Raw genomic sequence first — 15,984 nt, 5'->3', positions numbered from 1 at the left:
AAAACTAAGTACCTTACCCAAGGTCTTCCTCCTCCCGACCCCGCCCCCCAGCTGTCAAGTCACAGAAGCAGGCCGCACATGCAGGCCGCCAGCTTCAGGTCGTAGGCCTTACCAGCTGCCAGCCTGCTGGCCTCGGGCAGGAATAGGCTTTGTGGAGACAGCAGAGTGAGGGGCTAGAACGCCATGGGGTGCATGTGCCGCTTTAGATAAGAAGGTCAGAGAGTGTCTTTCTCAAAAGAAGGCATGCCTGTGGCCCTCTGTGTGCTTTGGAGCTCAAAGGAATCTGCAAAATCGAGGACAGTGAAACTTTCCCCCTTCCCATCCTCACGATTAATTTAAAAAGAAATCAGAAGTTTCTTGTTTAGCAAATGATGTCTAACTTCTGAAATTACGGCAGGGTCGCAGTTGCCAGGAGTGGCATCCACAGTTGCCTCCAGGAACAGTTGCCATGGCTTCTTGGGAATATTTTTATTTCCTCTGATGACTATGAGTTAGATTCTGTAGGTGACACAATTCTCACCCATTTCAGCTACGTGATACACTTCTTTACTTTTCTTTAAAGGTGTTAGTTTATTACTCCATGACTGTTTCTATCCTTATATTTATCCTCTCTATTTGGAATTTTTTTATGATTGCTCTAAAACATCACATCTGCAGGAAACCAGTCTCTACATTTCATCTCTTTGGGTTCTCATCATGCTGACGAGTGTCTAAATTTTATTTACATCACTTGGTAACAAAATGGCAGAACTAAAGTGCCGAACCTTTCTTCAGCCATAGTGTGCTTTCTGCAATCGGAAGACCCTTAGAAATGCACTGTTACAGGAAATATGATGAAGGCTTTCCTGGAAATGGCATGAGCAGAGTGGTAGAAGCTAGCATCCTTATGTAAACTGATTTATTCACTGTTAAATGCCATACATTTTCATTAGGTGATCAATAGAAGTGACATGATTGTTCAAATGCTCAGCCCCGATATTTAAATTCTTTCTCCTTAATCTTAATGAAGGCATATATCACAGCAGTGGAGTGGGATGGCATTTAAGACACTCATACTCTGTGATTAGACATGGATCATTCAGAGGTTAGGCTTCAGGCTAGCCACGATCCTGACATGTTCTATATAGCAATCGTGGTAATTACAAAACTTACAATAATAAGAATAACAAATGATATCTTAGTTTTTAGACTGCACCTTGAGCTTCTTCTCAGCTTTGCGTTACATAATTGGTAGTGGGGAGGAGCTTCTATTACATGTCAGGCCCTGAACACAAGGAGTGGGAGAGAGGGTAAGGGGCTTCTGGGAAGATGAAAATTACAAGGAGGCAGCTGAAAATAGAATCTAAGTTTATTAATCAAGGTTCACCAGAGAAACAGAAACCATTGATTTATTTTAAGTCATTAGCTCACGTGATTATGGAGGTTGGCAAGTCCAAAATATGCAGGGTAGGCTGGAAGACTTGAGACCCAGGGAAGAGATGATGTTGCAGTTTCAGTCTGAAGACAGTCAGGAGGCAGAATTCCCTCTTCCTCTGGGGACTTCAGTGTTTTCTCCTAAGGCCTTCAGTGGATTGAATGAACCTTACCCACACTGTGGAGCATAACCTGCTTTATTCAAAGTCTACTGATTTAAATGGTAATCTCATGTAAAAAAAAATACCTTCACAAAAACATTCAGACTGCTGATTGACCAAATACCAGGGTATTGTGGCCTAGCCAAGTTGACACATAAAGTTAATCATCACATTAAGGGTCAAATTGAAATCATCCAGTCCCATTTTATAAACCAAGCAAAAATCCCTATTACTCAGAAATTCATCCAGTCTCTGCTTGAACACCTCTCAGAATAGAACTCTCAACATTTTTTAAATTATGCACTTTTATACTGAAAGAGAATCAGACTGACCAAAAATCTGTAAGATTATTAAAATTGACATTCATATAGCTTTTACCTAGATTCACCCACATATTCCCTCTTCTCATATATATATATGTATGTGTATATATATAAAATTTCTGTTTTTCTTCATATATATTGCTGAGCTGTAAACAAGTCCAAGCTTATACCACTTGCTGCAAAATAGCCAATAAGTTGAGAGACAAGGTGTTGGGGAAAGGAAGGCAACTTTATTTTGGACAGCCAGTAAACCAAGAATATAATGTACTGGTGTCCTAAAGAACCATCTTTAGTTAATAGAATTTTAGGCCGCGTTTATGTTAGGGGAAGGCGAAAAGGGAGAAAGTTGAGATCAAGAGGTGATCAATGATCACAGACATATGGGTGGCAACAAGGGTCTCAGGGAGGGTTGTGAAACTGCATTTGGTCAGGTCACAATGCTCCTATAAATCTTTAACATAGCATGGTTACTTATGTGTACACCATCCTTGTCTCCTCAGGGATTTGTTTTGGGAAGGGACTATTATCCTTGCTTTAAAGGTAAACTGTAAATTCCTCCCATAATTAGTTTGGCCTATGTACAGAAATAATCAAAAGCAGTTAACCTAAATGATATCATTGTGCAGGGTGCTGGGGGCACTGGTGGGGTTAGGAGCCAAGTGGAACTAGTCATGCTAGACCTGCTTTCACTACTACAATTTCTGCACTGTTGAAGGTCATTCCACAGTCTTGTGGGATTGGGTACAAAAGAATTTTGTCTCTCATCTGCCTATTTCTTGCTGGACAAGGTTGATAACGAACAAGTTGATGAGGGGCGCCTGTAGAATAAAATCATTTGACCTGCCTAAGGAAATATTCCTTAGTGCTTCTTTTAGGAGCAATGATCATGGACATCTTCTTTCTTGCTTTGATAGTTTTAGTCAAACTCATGCAACCTTTGGTTACACAATACCTAGTTAGTTTTACTAGTCTGTAGGCCACCAGGACAAAAGAAGAATATTAAGGCCCAATTTAAGAATGCTTTCCAGGATTAACTGAATTCCACTAGGGATCCCAGAGAATAGGTCTATAAACAAGTCCCCGAAAGTGCCCAGATTAATTCTGCTTTGGTGTTCTAAGGTTTGTTGAAGTCAGGTAGCCTATTGTAAAATTTTATTAATATGGGTCTCTACTTTAGAGGAGGAATTAATGTAAGTGCAATAGGTGGCTTAACCTAGGGAGGTCATTTGGTCAATAGAAATTACACTTGTAGGCTTGTGGGTCTTTATTATTTCTTTGCACATAATGTGTAATGCAGTGCTGAGTAAGAAAGAAGCATGGACCTCTGGGTACGAAGTTATCAATCAGACCCTGTAGGTGATTGGAGAAACAGGCTTCAGGTTGGTGCAAGAGTAATTGCAGTTTTTGCATTGTTGAAATTTGCCGTTTGATATTGGAATACATTTTTAAATAAATGTGGTTATGTTATTCATCATTTTAATGCACAGTTCTCGCTTTTTTTTGTTAATGACTTATTACTTGCTATTTGTTTTATATTTATTATAGACGATGGAAATGAAGTCAGACAAAAAGCAAATTCGAGTGATTTTCTTATTCGAGTTCAAAATGGGTCATAAAGCAGCAGAGACAACTCTCAACATCAACACGCATTTGGCCCAGGAATTGCTAACAAATGTACAGTGCAGTGGTGGTTAGAAGTTTTGTAAGGAGACGAGAGCCTTGAAGATGAGAAGCATAGTGGCCAGCCATCAGAAATTGACAATGACCTATTGAGAACAATCATCAAAACTGATCCTCTTACAATTACACTTTTTTGCTGAAGAATTCAGCGTTGACCTTTCTATGGTCATTTGGCATTTAAAGCAAATTAGAAAGCTGAAAAAGTTCAATAAGTGGATGCCTCATGAGCTGAGTGAAAATTTAAAAAACTGTCATTTTGAATTGTCATCTTCTCTTATTCCAAGCAACAACAATGAACCATTTCTCAGTTGGATTGTGATGTGCTATGATAAGTGGATTTTATACAACACCTGGTGATGAACAGCTCAGTGGTTGGACCAAGAAGAAGCTCCAAAGCACTTCCCAAAGCCTAACTTGCACCAGAAAAAGGTCATGGTCACTGGTGGTTTGCTGCCGGTCTGATCGACTACAAATTTATGAATCCCAGCAAAACCATTGCATCTGAGAAGTATGTGCAGCAAATTGATGAGATGCACCAAAAACTGCAAAACCTGCAGCTGGCATTGGTCAACAGAAAGGGCCCAATTCTTCTCCATGACAACGCCTGACTGCAGGTCACATAAACAGTGCTTCGAAAGTTAAACAAATTGGGCTATGAAGTTTTGCCTCATCTGCCATATTCACCTGACCTCTTGTCAACCGACTACTACTTCTTCAAGCATCTTGACAACTTCCACAACCAGTAGGATGCCGAAAATGCTTTCCAAGAGTTCACTGAATCCTTAAGCATGGATTTTTACACTACAGGAATAAGCAAACTTATTTCTCATTGGCAAAAATGTGTTGATTGTAATGGTTCCTATTTTGATTAATAAAGATATATTTGAGCCTGGTTATAATGATTTAAAATTCATGGTCTGAAACCACAGTTGCACCAACCTAAGTAAAATTGTATACAGTTTAGGAAGACAAATCTGGCAGTGGGAGAGTTTAGCAGAAGAGGCAATAGATTGCGAGATCCTAACTAAAGAGTTGTTTTGCCAAGCAAATGAAAATCCCCAAAGGACAAACATGGCTTTATTCCAGCAAGTTTAATTGATGAGTGAATATTTGACAGCACTTTGAATGGCCCTGTCAACTTGGCAGCAAATCAGTGTTCAAGTCCTTGTTTTTTCAGTCTTCGGAGGACACAGTCTCCCAGTTGAAAATGATCTAGCGCTACATCTGTGGGATGAGTGGTCCTGCTAGAAGCAAACTCATGAACAGAAGTCAGTATAATGCCCAGAGTCTTAACATATTTGGCAATTGCTAAATCTCTTAAAGCATCAGTTGGCGGTCCCACTGGAGCAGACACCTCAAATAGCCTACCATAAGGGACTCAATTTGAGTCTACTTCAGAGAGCCACTGTAATCCACAACAGGGCAACCAGCAATGACTTATCCCAAATCAAATTCATTTCTTGACATATTTTGACAATGCTTCTTTTGAGAGTATGGTTCATCTTTTCAGTTTTTCCCATCAATTCTGGTCTTCAAGATGACGATCTAAAGATTGCACTAAGGGGTAAGTCACAGTTTCCCTCAACACCCCTGTAACCATCATAGTCTTTGAATCATAGGATAGATGGGTGTTAACTACAGAATATATGTCCCTCCCATATTAATAGGAAAGGCAGTAAGTTTATTCTCCGTTGTCAGTTGTATCTGGGGTTCCTGTGTGGATATAACAGGTTAGCTAAACATACATACTTAATAGGTTACAGGAAAAGCTATGATTATTCATGAACATGGTTCTGACACATGCATATTGAACAAACATGCATGTAACATATGATCTATGTTTAGCTTGCAGTGGAGACTTAACATTTAAATGTAACCAGTCTGGGAATAGACCAGTCCCATTAAACAGCTGCATCTTATTTTAGGAGATGGCATGGCAGATGGGCTTTCAAACAGAAGAAAAATAAAGGTTATTGTTGGGAACAATCTATAAACCAGTTTTCTTAGAGTCTAGCAGGTAGTCAATTGAGGTGATCAGATGTAAGACTTAAAAGCATCTTTAATTTTCACCTGTATCACAAGGTATAAGATTCAGCTTGCAGGACCTCGGGAAAAAAGGTAGTAGCAATTTCATTGAATCAAAGTCAGAAAAACGAACACATCAGCCTTTTGTTGTTGCTCTTACCTTAATATATTTATTGCATCTTGCTGGGAATTCTTTCAGAAGCCTGCATTCTTCTAGTGGAGTTTGTATTTGGGGATTTTGCATTTGGTGCTCAGTCACACTGCCCTATACTTTCTAGATTATGATAATTTCTCAACCAATTGCAGAATTTATCATGAGAGGTAGGTTAGTGAGGTTATTTAAAATTTTATTCTTCCTTTTTAACTTTCTTTATTTAATTCATTTATCTATTTTATATTTCAATAGTTTTTAGGGAGCAAGTGGGTTTTGGTTACAGGGATAATGAACACATCAGCTTTTTAGAGTCTAGTTTTATTTCTAGTCCAATGGCACAATCTGCAAAGTTATCAGAAACCTGTATTCAAAAACACTCACCCAAGTCCTTTACGTGAACTCCCCAAAAGAAGCATGTTTTGAACTGTAGCTGCTAATAAAATGCTTTTTGAGAAGAATTAAAGTAAAACAATAATTGAGAGTGATAAAAGTCTTATGACAGTCATGGTTAAAAGTCCATACAACAATTTAACACAAGTATTATTACTGATAACATATACTGAGACATATCAGAATTATAGGAATCTCAGATAATTTTGGAATACATACTAATAACACATTTACATAAATATAACCCAAAGAAAGTTAAATACAATTTTATATTTTACAATGCTTCTTCCATGATTTTAATAGGCCTAATTGACTCAATATGTCCCTCTTGGACCTCTAAACATTTAGTTTGAGGTCATAACACTGAATTTAGAATTTGATTTTGGAGAATTCGTCAAATATCAAAGATTTAAAACATTTGATATCATAAAATAGTATTACAAGTCACTGTAAAGTAAGTCATTTAATTAGCTAAAGTGATAGCTCAAAGATTTCAAAAAAGCAAAAATCTTATTTTAACATAGGAGACTGTTATTAGTCTGTTCTCTTACTGTTATAAAGAAATACCTGAGACTGTGAAATTTATTAAAAAAAAGAAAAGAGGTTTAGTTGACTCACCGTTTGGCAGGCTATACAGGAAGCACGATGCTGGCATCTGCTCAGCTTCTAAGGAGGCCTCAGAGAACTTAAAATCATGGCAGAAAATGAAGGGGGAGCAAGCCAGAGAGAGAGGGGGAAGTTCTACACACTTGTACAAACCAGATCTCACAAGAACTCATTCACTATCATGAGGACAGTACCAAAACGATGGCACTGAACCATTCATGAGAAACACCTGTATAATCCAATCACCTCCCACCAGATCCCACCTCCAACATTGTAGATTACCATTTGACATGAGATTTGGGTGGGGACAAAGATCTAAACCATATTGGATATCCATCTTAGAAAGACTATTATAAATAATTTGCTTTTAATTATCGCCAACTTAATCACATACAGAATTATAAATTTTCTTCTCATTATAATCTTCCCTACCTAAAACACATCTTTATATTAATAACTTCCTTCACACCTCTCTTCTGCTTACTGGTTCTTTTCTATCTTCTTTCATAAATAATCTTTTTGTTGTTTTTTGAGACAGAGTCTCACTCTGTCACCCAAGCTGGAGTGCAGTGGCGTGATCTCAGCTCACTGAAACCTCTGCCTTCTGGATTCAAGGGATTCTCCCACCTCAGCCTCCTGCATAGCTGGGATTAGAGGCGCATGCCAGCATGCCAGCTAATTTTTGTATTTTTAGTAGGAATGGGGTTTCACCATGTCAGCCAGGCTGGTCCCAAACTCCTGGCCTCAAGTGATCTGCCCGCCTTGGCCTCCCAAAGCGCTAGGATTACAGGCCCATATATAACTTTTAAATAACCTTCATATTATATACAATCATTATTTTTCCCAATAAAAGTACAACTTTATGTCTTTATTATAACTTATTCTCTAATCAAAAACTGCATCTTACCTTGGTTCACTTTATATACAGAATTATATATTAACTAGAATTATTATCTTTAATAATCTTAAATTTTAGTAAAAACCTAGCAAGCAAGAAATATTGAACTGTCTGTCAGATACTAATATTTTATAGATGAAATGACTCCACAATTTTTAGAAACACATTTCCCCATATTATTAGCCTTTCTTAATTGAAAGTGACCCAGACAGCTAACGAGCATCCAAACTAAATTTAAATATTAAAGCTACACAAAAAGTTTATCTACAAGCATTTATTTCATTCATATTTACTCAATTCATTCATTTTTAGCAGTTTATCTAGGTTACTTGTTAGAACTGAGATACTAGACAAACCTAGTCATCATTTAAAGTTATTTTCCTGTTACCCTATTTTAAAGCCTGTGAATATCAGGTGTTCACCTAAGTTAGAATCGTAAAGTTAAACACATGGATATTTTTGTCAATAACCCAGAATATTTAACTGTTTTTTCTGAATCAACAATATTAGTCTTATTTGTCAAAAAATTATACAAAGAAATATTATTCTGTTTTTGTCTGGATTTATAGTCTTATGACCTTTGTGCCAAACCCTGACACCTTGAAATTTCTAGCAGAAGCAAATATAATCAGTAAACCCAGACAAAAATGGATGCTGATAATTATGAAGACATTTCTATTTTTTAACCAATACTTTTTAAAACTGTTTACTTATTAAATATTTACTTAAGTCACATGAACTCGAAAAGCATTTGAACTTGTTTATTTAATTTACAAGCACTCATTTACTTAAGCAAACTATGTATATGTAGATGTGTTTATGTATATGTACACTTACATATATACACATACACAAAGTTCCAATAGCTTTTACCTTGGAACTCTAGCCACGAGATAGTAATACAAACTCACTACTTTATAAAAGATAGCTGGGTCCAAATTATGTCTCTCACAAAATTGAGACTTGTTCACATGGTTAAATTTAGCCCAAATAAATAATCCAACGAAAGCTGTAGACCAAAATTTGGATAAAACAATCTCTATGGCAGTTTGATTTTTAAAAACCTATTTTACCCTTTTGTTTCCTTTAGTTTCAAATGAGTTTCTCATGTTTACATTTTAGCTAGACTATAAACAGTGAGTTGTATCTGAACACCAATAGCTTAATAACAGCAGATTCAAAGCAGTCAGAAAAGAGAAATAGCTTTAGAAGCCTCTAACTGTATAGTTAGTTGCAGGTTAATCATTTGAGCTCTAAATTTTCCTTACTGTAATTTGCCCATCAGTTTTTAAATATTCACCAAGCAGGTCGTAATATATAACCAGCTAGAGTCCCAGAAAATCAGGCATGCCTTTGAACTTTCCCATGTTTTTAAACATGTAAGCCTGGGGCCCAAAGAAACAACCGACAGACAAATGCAAATGAATTTGTTCTCAAATCAGGTAAAAGTCCAACAACTATTCTCCTCTCTAACAGGGTACCCCAATCAAATATAAAAACAAAGTGACTTCTTCTGAGGAAAAGCCCAAACAGAGGGCTTTTGTTCCCACTTGCTTGCTAGTGTTCCCAGTTGTATACACTGAAGCAACTTATTCTACTTCCCAATTGAATCCATCAACTCACAGGAGTTTGTTGGTTCCTTGCTTCAACAATGATGTATTTGGGCAGCCAGTGCTATCCTGAGGAATTAAGGGCAGAACTCACAGAACAAATGGCTCTAACAGCTGCTAGGGGTTTACCCAACAATTCCCTGGATAAAGTCAACTGACCATGAGCAGTCACTCCAGGCTGATGAGATTGCCAAATTTGTAAACAAGTCCAAACTTATACCCCTCTTGTCACAGAACAGCCAAGAAGTCAAGAGTCAAGGTGTTGGAACAAGGAAGATTTTATCAGACAGCCATCAAGCCAAGAAAATGGTGGACTAATGTCCTAAAGAACCATCTTAAGTTAATAGAATTTTAGGCTCCTTTTATGTTAGGGGAAGGGGAAGAGGGAGGGAGTTATGATCAAGAGGTGGCTAATGATCACAGACATCTGGGCAGCAGCAATGGTCCAAGGGAGTCTTGTGAAAATTGTATCCTTGGTTAGGTCAAAATGCTTCTATAAATCTTTAACATAGCATCGTTACTTGTGCGTACACTATTCTTATCTCCTTGGGGCCTTTAGTTTTGGGAAGGAACTGTGATCATCTTTGCTTCAAAATTAAACTATAAACTAAATTCCTCCCATAGTTATCTTGGCCTATGTGCAGAGATAAGTAGAAGCAGTTAACCTACATTATATCACTGCAGGGGAGGGAGTCAGGAGCAAAATGGAGCTAGTCATGTTAAGCCTCCTTTTCACTGCCACAGAACCACTTGTAAGTTGCAGAGAAAATGATCCTTTACCCTTATATTTTTTAGAGTGTATCTCCAAGAACAAGAACTTAAATAAGCCTAGTGTAATTATCAAAATCAGGAAAATGAATCCGGATACATTATCTAATATACAAGCTACATTCAAATCTCACCAATTGTCTCCAAACTGTCTGTTAGAGCAGCTTTTCTTTTTCCAAAGCAGATCTAACCCAGGGTCATGCACATATCCGGTGGTCACATTCCTTTATTTTTATTTTTATTTTTTGAGACAGTCTCACTCTGTTACCCAGGCTGAAGTGCAGTGGCCCAATCATGGCTCACTACAGCCCTGACCTCCTGGGCTCATTCAATCCTCCCACCTCAGCCTCCGGAGTAGCTAGATTACAGGCATGCACTACCACATCTGGCTAATTTTTTGTGGAGACAGTGTTTTGCCATGTTGCCCACACTGGTCTTGAACTCCTGGGCTCAAGTGATCCATCTGCCTTGGCCTCCCAAAGTGCTGGGATTACAGGCATGAGACATCATGCCTGGCCTTTATTCTATAGTTTAGTTTAACTGGTATATTTCTCAGCCTTTCTTTGTTTTTCATGTTATTCATATTTTTGAGGCATGCAGGGCCATTGGTTTGTAGAGTTTCTCCCCTATAAAAGTATATTTCTCCTTTTGTGAAAATGGGGACTTACTTTGAGCAACTATGTCCCATTCCAAACAATCCTCATCCAATGGTTTTATCAACCTAAGAGAAAAAGCTGTAGCAAAACTAATATAAGTAGAAAGTTTATTCAGGCTGAGTTTGAGGACTGCAGCCCAGAAGCATAGATCAAAGTTGCCCTGAATATATTCTGCAATTAGCAGCAGTTACAAGTGGGTTTTAAAAGAAAAAAAGAAGTAACTCCTAAGTTGTTTACCATGAGTTTACATTAAAATAATATAAGCTATTGATTGACTATACATTGTTTTTTCTATCACAAATTCCAGGAACAAGAAGACAATGGGTGAGGCAGTCAGTCAGGAACAAAATGCCTTTAAACAGTTACTCCAAGGCATGGGTGTGGTGGTTAAGGCTGAAGCTGCATACTCATGTCTCTGTGGTTCAATACATTTTGTATGCCTTGCATAGCTCAGAAAGCTCTAAGCTATTTTTCTTTCCAAAATGTTGGTGTCCATTGATTAATCTCATATCAGCCAATTATTATTATTATGACTGCAAATGATGATTTTTCTACATTTGTTAGTTGACCAGCTTCTGTAAATAAGTACTTTCCCTCCTCCCCCTCTCTGATCTGTGTGGGATTTTTAGTTGTTGTTAGTTTTGTCTCATTATTAATTTATGGATTCCCTTTTATCCAGTGGATTATGGTCCACTACTTTTAATATTATTTTAGATGCTTAAGCTAGTCCCAGGTTTGAATAGTCCTGTCAAACAGCTCCAACATCACTTTAACAGGTCCCTCTTTTTGTTGGAATGCCTTCTTACTTTCCTCTCACCAATTTTTTTGAGGTAGTATGTTCCATCTTGGTGTCTTTTTATTAATAACATGCTAAATTGTATTGCATAAAGTCTATGTTTAATTTTCAGCCTTCATCCAAATATTGCCTTCTGTCATAACACAGAATATTGATGTAGAAGTTTTTGGTGCTGTTTTGCCAGCCAGAGACCTCTGTGGCCAGTGATGCCCCCACCTGTCCCTCGCTCATCCCCAGACTCACCATAGGAGACAACCCACCCACTTGACCTACAGGGCTGCACCTGGCTTGTGCTCTGGCGTGGATCCTGTGCTCACTGTAGCATTCGTGCTCAGCCCATAGCTGGGCTGGGCATGCTGCGAGCTGCCTCTGCCTTGAGTGCCAGCATCTGGACAGGGGGAAAGCGGTGGAGCATGAACAGCGATGCCAGCAACCCCAAAGCCCTAAAGGAGATGTTACAGCATGCTAACAGCTCTTTCAGTCTCCCTGTCCACAGCCTGATGAATGGGGGCATGTTAACAGCTCTTTCAGTCCCATTGCTCCACTCCAGCCTATAGCTCCAGAGCTCGCCCAGACCACTGCTGTTTTCTGTCACATGGGGCCACTACCTGGCACTAGCAGAGGCTGGGAGGGCTATATCACTAGAGCCTTTTTCATATCTGCATTTGGCAGGTCCCAAGTTCTTGTCCCATGTCCAAGAAGAATGAGGTTACACCGACAGCCACAGGGTGAACAGGGTGGAGAATTTTACTGAGTGAGAGCCCTAAGCAGAGAGGGGACCTGGAGATGGCAACCCCCTCTGTGAAGTCAGGTAGCTCCCCCTGCCCAATGGCGGGCAGTCCCAAAGTGTGGCTGAGTTCTGGGATTTTATGAGCTCAGAATGGGAGATTGCAGGCTGATTGGTTTGTGAGTATGCAAAAAAGGCTAAAACAAAGGCATCACTTGAAGGTGGGCATGACAGTATTAAAAACCAATTAGGTAAGGATTGGTATATATAAAATAGGTGAAGAGTGGGGGTCAATCAGACAAAAGTGTTCCAAATGGGAAGAGAGGTTTTCAGTCTGGTTCCTGGATTCTGAGACTTGTAGCTTGGCTTTCAGGTTTTAAACTGTCTTTGGTTTGAAGGTGGAATTTCACCAGGGATCCACCCCTATCTTCCTAGGGATTTGTCTACCTCCTGCCACTATCAATATGTTTTTTTCTCTCTTTAAATGATACACATTCACATATTTGGGTTTAGCTTTCATGTTTACCCCAAGTTTTATTTTCCCCAGGCTAAACATCTCCAGATTCATTCAATACATATAAATAGAGTGGCTATAATGTGCAAGTCATGTGACTGGTACTAGAGGACAGAAATATAAATAAGAATTGTCACTGCTCTGAAGAGATAACAGTTTTGGGGCCTAGTCAGGTAAGGCATAACTGAAAAGCAAGCTCTTGTTGCAATGATGCAAGGCAGATGCTGTAGGGCACAGGGAACAAAAATGACTGATTCACCTTAGAGGCTGGGGGTGAGAATCAGGGAGAACTTGACCAAGCAGGTGGTATTTTCACAGGGCCTTGAAGGATGACAAAACATAGAAATGGTGCCAAAATTCCAGGTTGAGGGAACCGCATGAACCAAGAAGCTTCAAAGTTTGCAAACTCATGGAAGACATACTTTTTTCAAGCCACCAAACTTCCTAATGGCCTTCCCTGATCCCAAAACCATTTGTCTTTGTCCCTTTAAAAATGTGCTACTGCCAATTGAACACAAAACTCCAGAGGTTCTCCTTTATTAATTTGATGTGAGAAAAAAAATGAGTGTACCATTTCCTCTTCAGTACAAGTGTGCTTCCTTTTGGTTAGTGTAGCTGGCTTCTTAGCACTGGGGGCAAAACCCTAATATTTCTTCAACAAAATGTAAAAATATTCACATTAAATGCAATGAATAAGGATGATAAAGAGTTTCATGTCTATTCAGATCAGATGTTAAAAAGAAAATAACATTATTTAGAGCTTTATGGATTTTGAAATTGTAATAAAGGATTACAAAAGTTTCTGCAAGTGGTTTTTACATAAATATCTCTGGTCTTAAAACTATCCTAAAGCTGAATAATAATTTGGTATGAAGGTTTTAGAATTTTAGACTAAAAAAAAATGTATCTGTGCAATTGTATGTAGGCAAAATTCATTTGAGTTGAAGATACAGTGAGAGAAATTTCTCAAAAAAATCTCATTGAAGAAGATGGTGTTGGGTTGCTTTTTGTCATGCTAATAGAACTTTGTAAATCTATGATAGGGTAAAAAGATACATGTGTATGCTTAATGAATCATCGTATAATTGACAAACTCAATTGTATCCCAGAGACAGTGCCTGGTTCAAGAGTATTCAGTAGGTACTTGTAAGTGAAAGGAATAAAAATATTAAAAACCCCAGAGGGCTTTTATGAACTGAATGTTTGTGTCTGTTACAGTAGGTAGCTAGTCAGACATGAGCAGGGCAAGGGAGGGCCACCCCACCATCAGGAATGTCAGGTAACCATCACAGGATGGTTAGACAGTTATTAAGCTGTCTGTCTAAAATAATAATTGATCACAGCCGTTGCCAGGGAAAGGCAGTCTCCCAATAGATAGAAAAAAAGCTGAAACTGAGGATCAGCAACTTCCCAATAAAATCTCAGGAGTTGGATGAGTAGTCTCAAGCACATGCACTAAGAGGCAAAATGACAGAGTAACTGGTATTGGTCCTTCCTCTAAAAACACTCCACTGATAAGGAAGGCCTCAAGTGCGCATGTGCACAATCTCAGTAAACACACTGCGCATGCGGCCCCTCCAAGGTGCTGGCAGGCCACTGCACATGCAGACAGCCTACCCCAAGGAAAGAATCAGAGGAGAAGTAACACAGGACCCCGGAAGCATGCCACTGTATAAAACCCCAAGTCAAAAAGTCAAACCATGCACTTCATCTCTCTAGTCACCTGCTTGGTCTTCTTCGAAGCATACTTTCTTTCATTCCTGTTCTAAAGCTTTTAAATAAATTTTCACTCCTGCTGCAAAACTTGCCTTGGTTTCTCACTCTACCTAAGCCTCTTGGTCAAATTCTTTTTTCTGAGGAGGCAGGAATTGAGGTTGCTGGCTTCACTGCTGGTAACATAATTTGGTACAACAGTACTCAGATACATTCTGCTGCTAACATGTCAAGCCCTCCCCATTTGTATATTGAAGCCCTAACCCTCAGTGTGGTGGCATTAGGAGATGAGACCTTTGGGAGGGAATTAGGTTCATATGAGGTTATGAGGTGGAGTCCAGACAATAGGATTAGTGTCCTTATAAAAAGACATATCAAAGAGCTTGTTCCTTCCCTCTCTCTCTCTCCTTGCCATGTGAGGAGCTAGCAAGAAGGCAGCTGACTGCAAGCCAGGGACAGAGATCTCACTGGAACTGAATCTTCTGGCACTTTGATCTTGGACTTCCCTATTTACAGAACTGTGAGAAATAAACGTCTATTGTTTACATTGCCCAGTCTATAACATTTTGTCATGGCAGCCCAAGCTGACTAAGAAGGGGCTTAGTAACATGGTCAACATGGGATCGCATTGCTCAAAATGCCATAATGAATTTATGAGAAAAGACATGATAGTTAAAGGTGACACTCTCATGGGGCTGATACATATTCCCTCTCCCAAATCATACATTGACTCCCAAAATAAAAAATACTACAGCCTATTCAGTTTTAATTTGTGTATTGAGATTTTCAATTAAAGGGTATTATGGTCAGACATCTATGAGAAGAATGCACAGTCATTAAATGTATTCATTATAAGTAAAGAAGTCTTAGGAAGGCTGAGCATTTCTTCTACAGCCAAAGACTTGTTCTTGATTAAAGTATGGGTAAAATATACACACAGGCTCACATTTTGATTCATTCAAGATTCCTTTGCTTTGTTTTGGAAGTTTCAGAAACTAAAGTTTGTTACCACTGACAACATAGTATTTTCAATAAAAGGAACTAGAGAGCAATGAAAAATCAGAAGCGAGGGGCTTAGAGAGACGTATACCCTCTAAATATACACAAATTTCTACCCCGCATTTATTTTCAAAAGAAATAAATTTTAAGTAATGTTAATTTAACCAATGGGGAAAAAAGCTTTCAAAAATACACATTCTCCATTACAAACTAGAAGGTAAATATTAAAATACAATTGTAAGCCAGTAAGTTTGCTTACACAGATAAGAGTCATTATCCCTTTGAAACACAAAGCATCAAATGGTCTTATAAAACATCGGTCTGTGATCTTTTTCATTTGTAATTTCTGGTAAGTTCCTAAATCGTGAGTTTCAGCCTTGAGATCAAGGTATACCCATGTTTCTTAATCCAAATTAAGAAAAAGAAAAAGAACTGTAGTCATTTGTAACTCTAGGCAAATTAGATTTGTGATAGCTGAGTTCTAATCCTGTTCCATCTGATTCTGAACATTTTGTTCTAGACACATTTCATCACATTTGGTATGAAAGTCT

The 15,984-nt window shown here is 38.5% G+C and overlaps 1 protein-coding gene and 1 long non-coding RNA gene across 11 annotated transcripts in view; one reads left to right on the top strand and one right to left on the bottom strand.

Annotated features, from left to right (window-relative positions):
* LOC126953911 (uncharacterized) overlaps nt 1–1,605 on the bottom strand; it is a 73,505-nt gene extending 71,900 nt beyond the window's left edge. Inside the window, exon 1 of the long non-coding RNA XR_007725405.1 lies at nt 1,411–1,605. This is a non-coding gene — a long non-coding RNA (uncharacterized LOC126953911). The remainder of the gene's footprint in view (nt 1–1,410) is intronic.
* The window catches only part of HMGN3 (high mobility group nucleosomal binding domain 3), a 1,231,743-nt gene that overhangs the window by 547,491 nt on the left and 668,268 nt on the right, over nt 1–15,984 (top strand). The window lies entirely within an intron of this gene.

The sequence above is a fragment of the Macaca thibetana genome, chromosome 4 (assembly GCF_024542745.1).
Source record: "Macaca thibetana thibetana isolate TM-01 chromosome 4, ASM2454274v1, whole genome shotgun sequence".
Lineage (NCBI taxonomy): Eukaryota > Metazoa > Chordata > Mammalia > Primates > Cercopithecidae > Macaca > Macaca thibetana.
The sequence above is the reverse complement of the archived record's forward strand: the minus strand, read 5'-3'. Positions and strand labels throughout refer to the sequence as shown.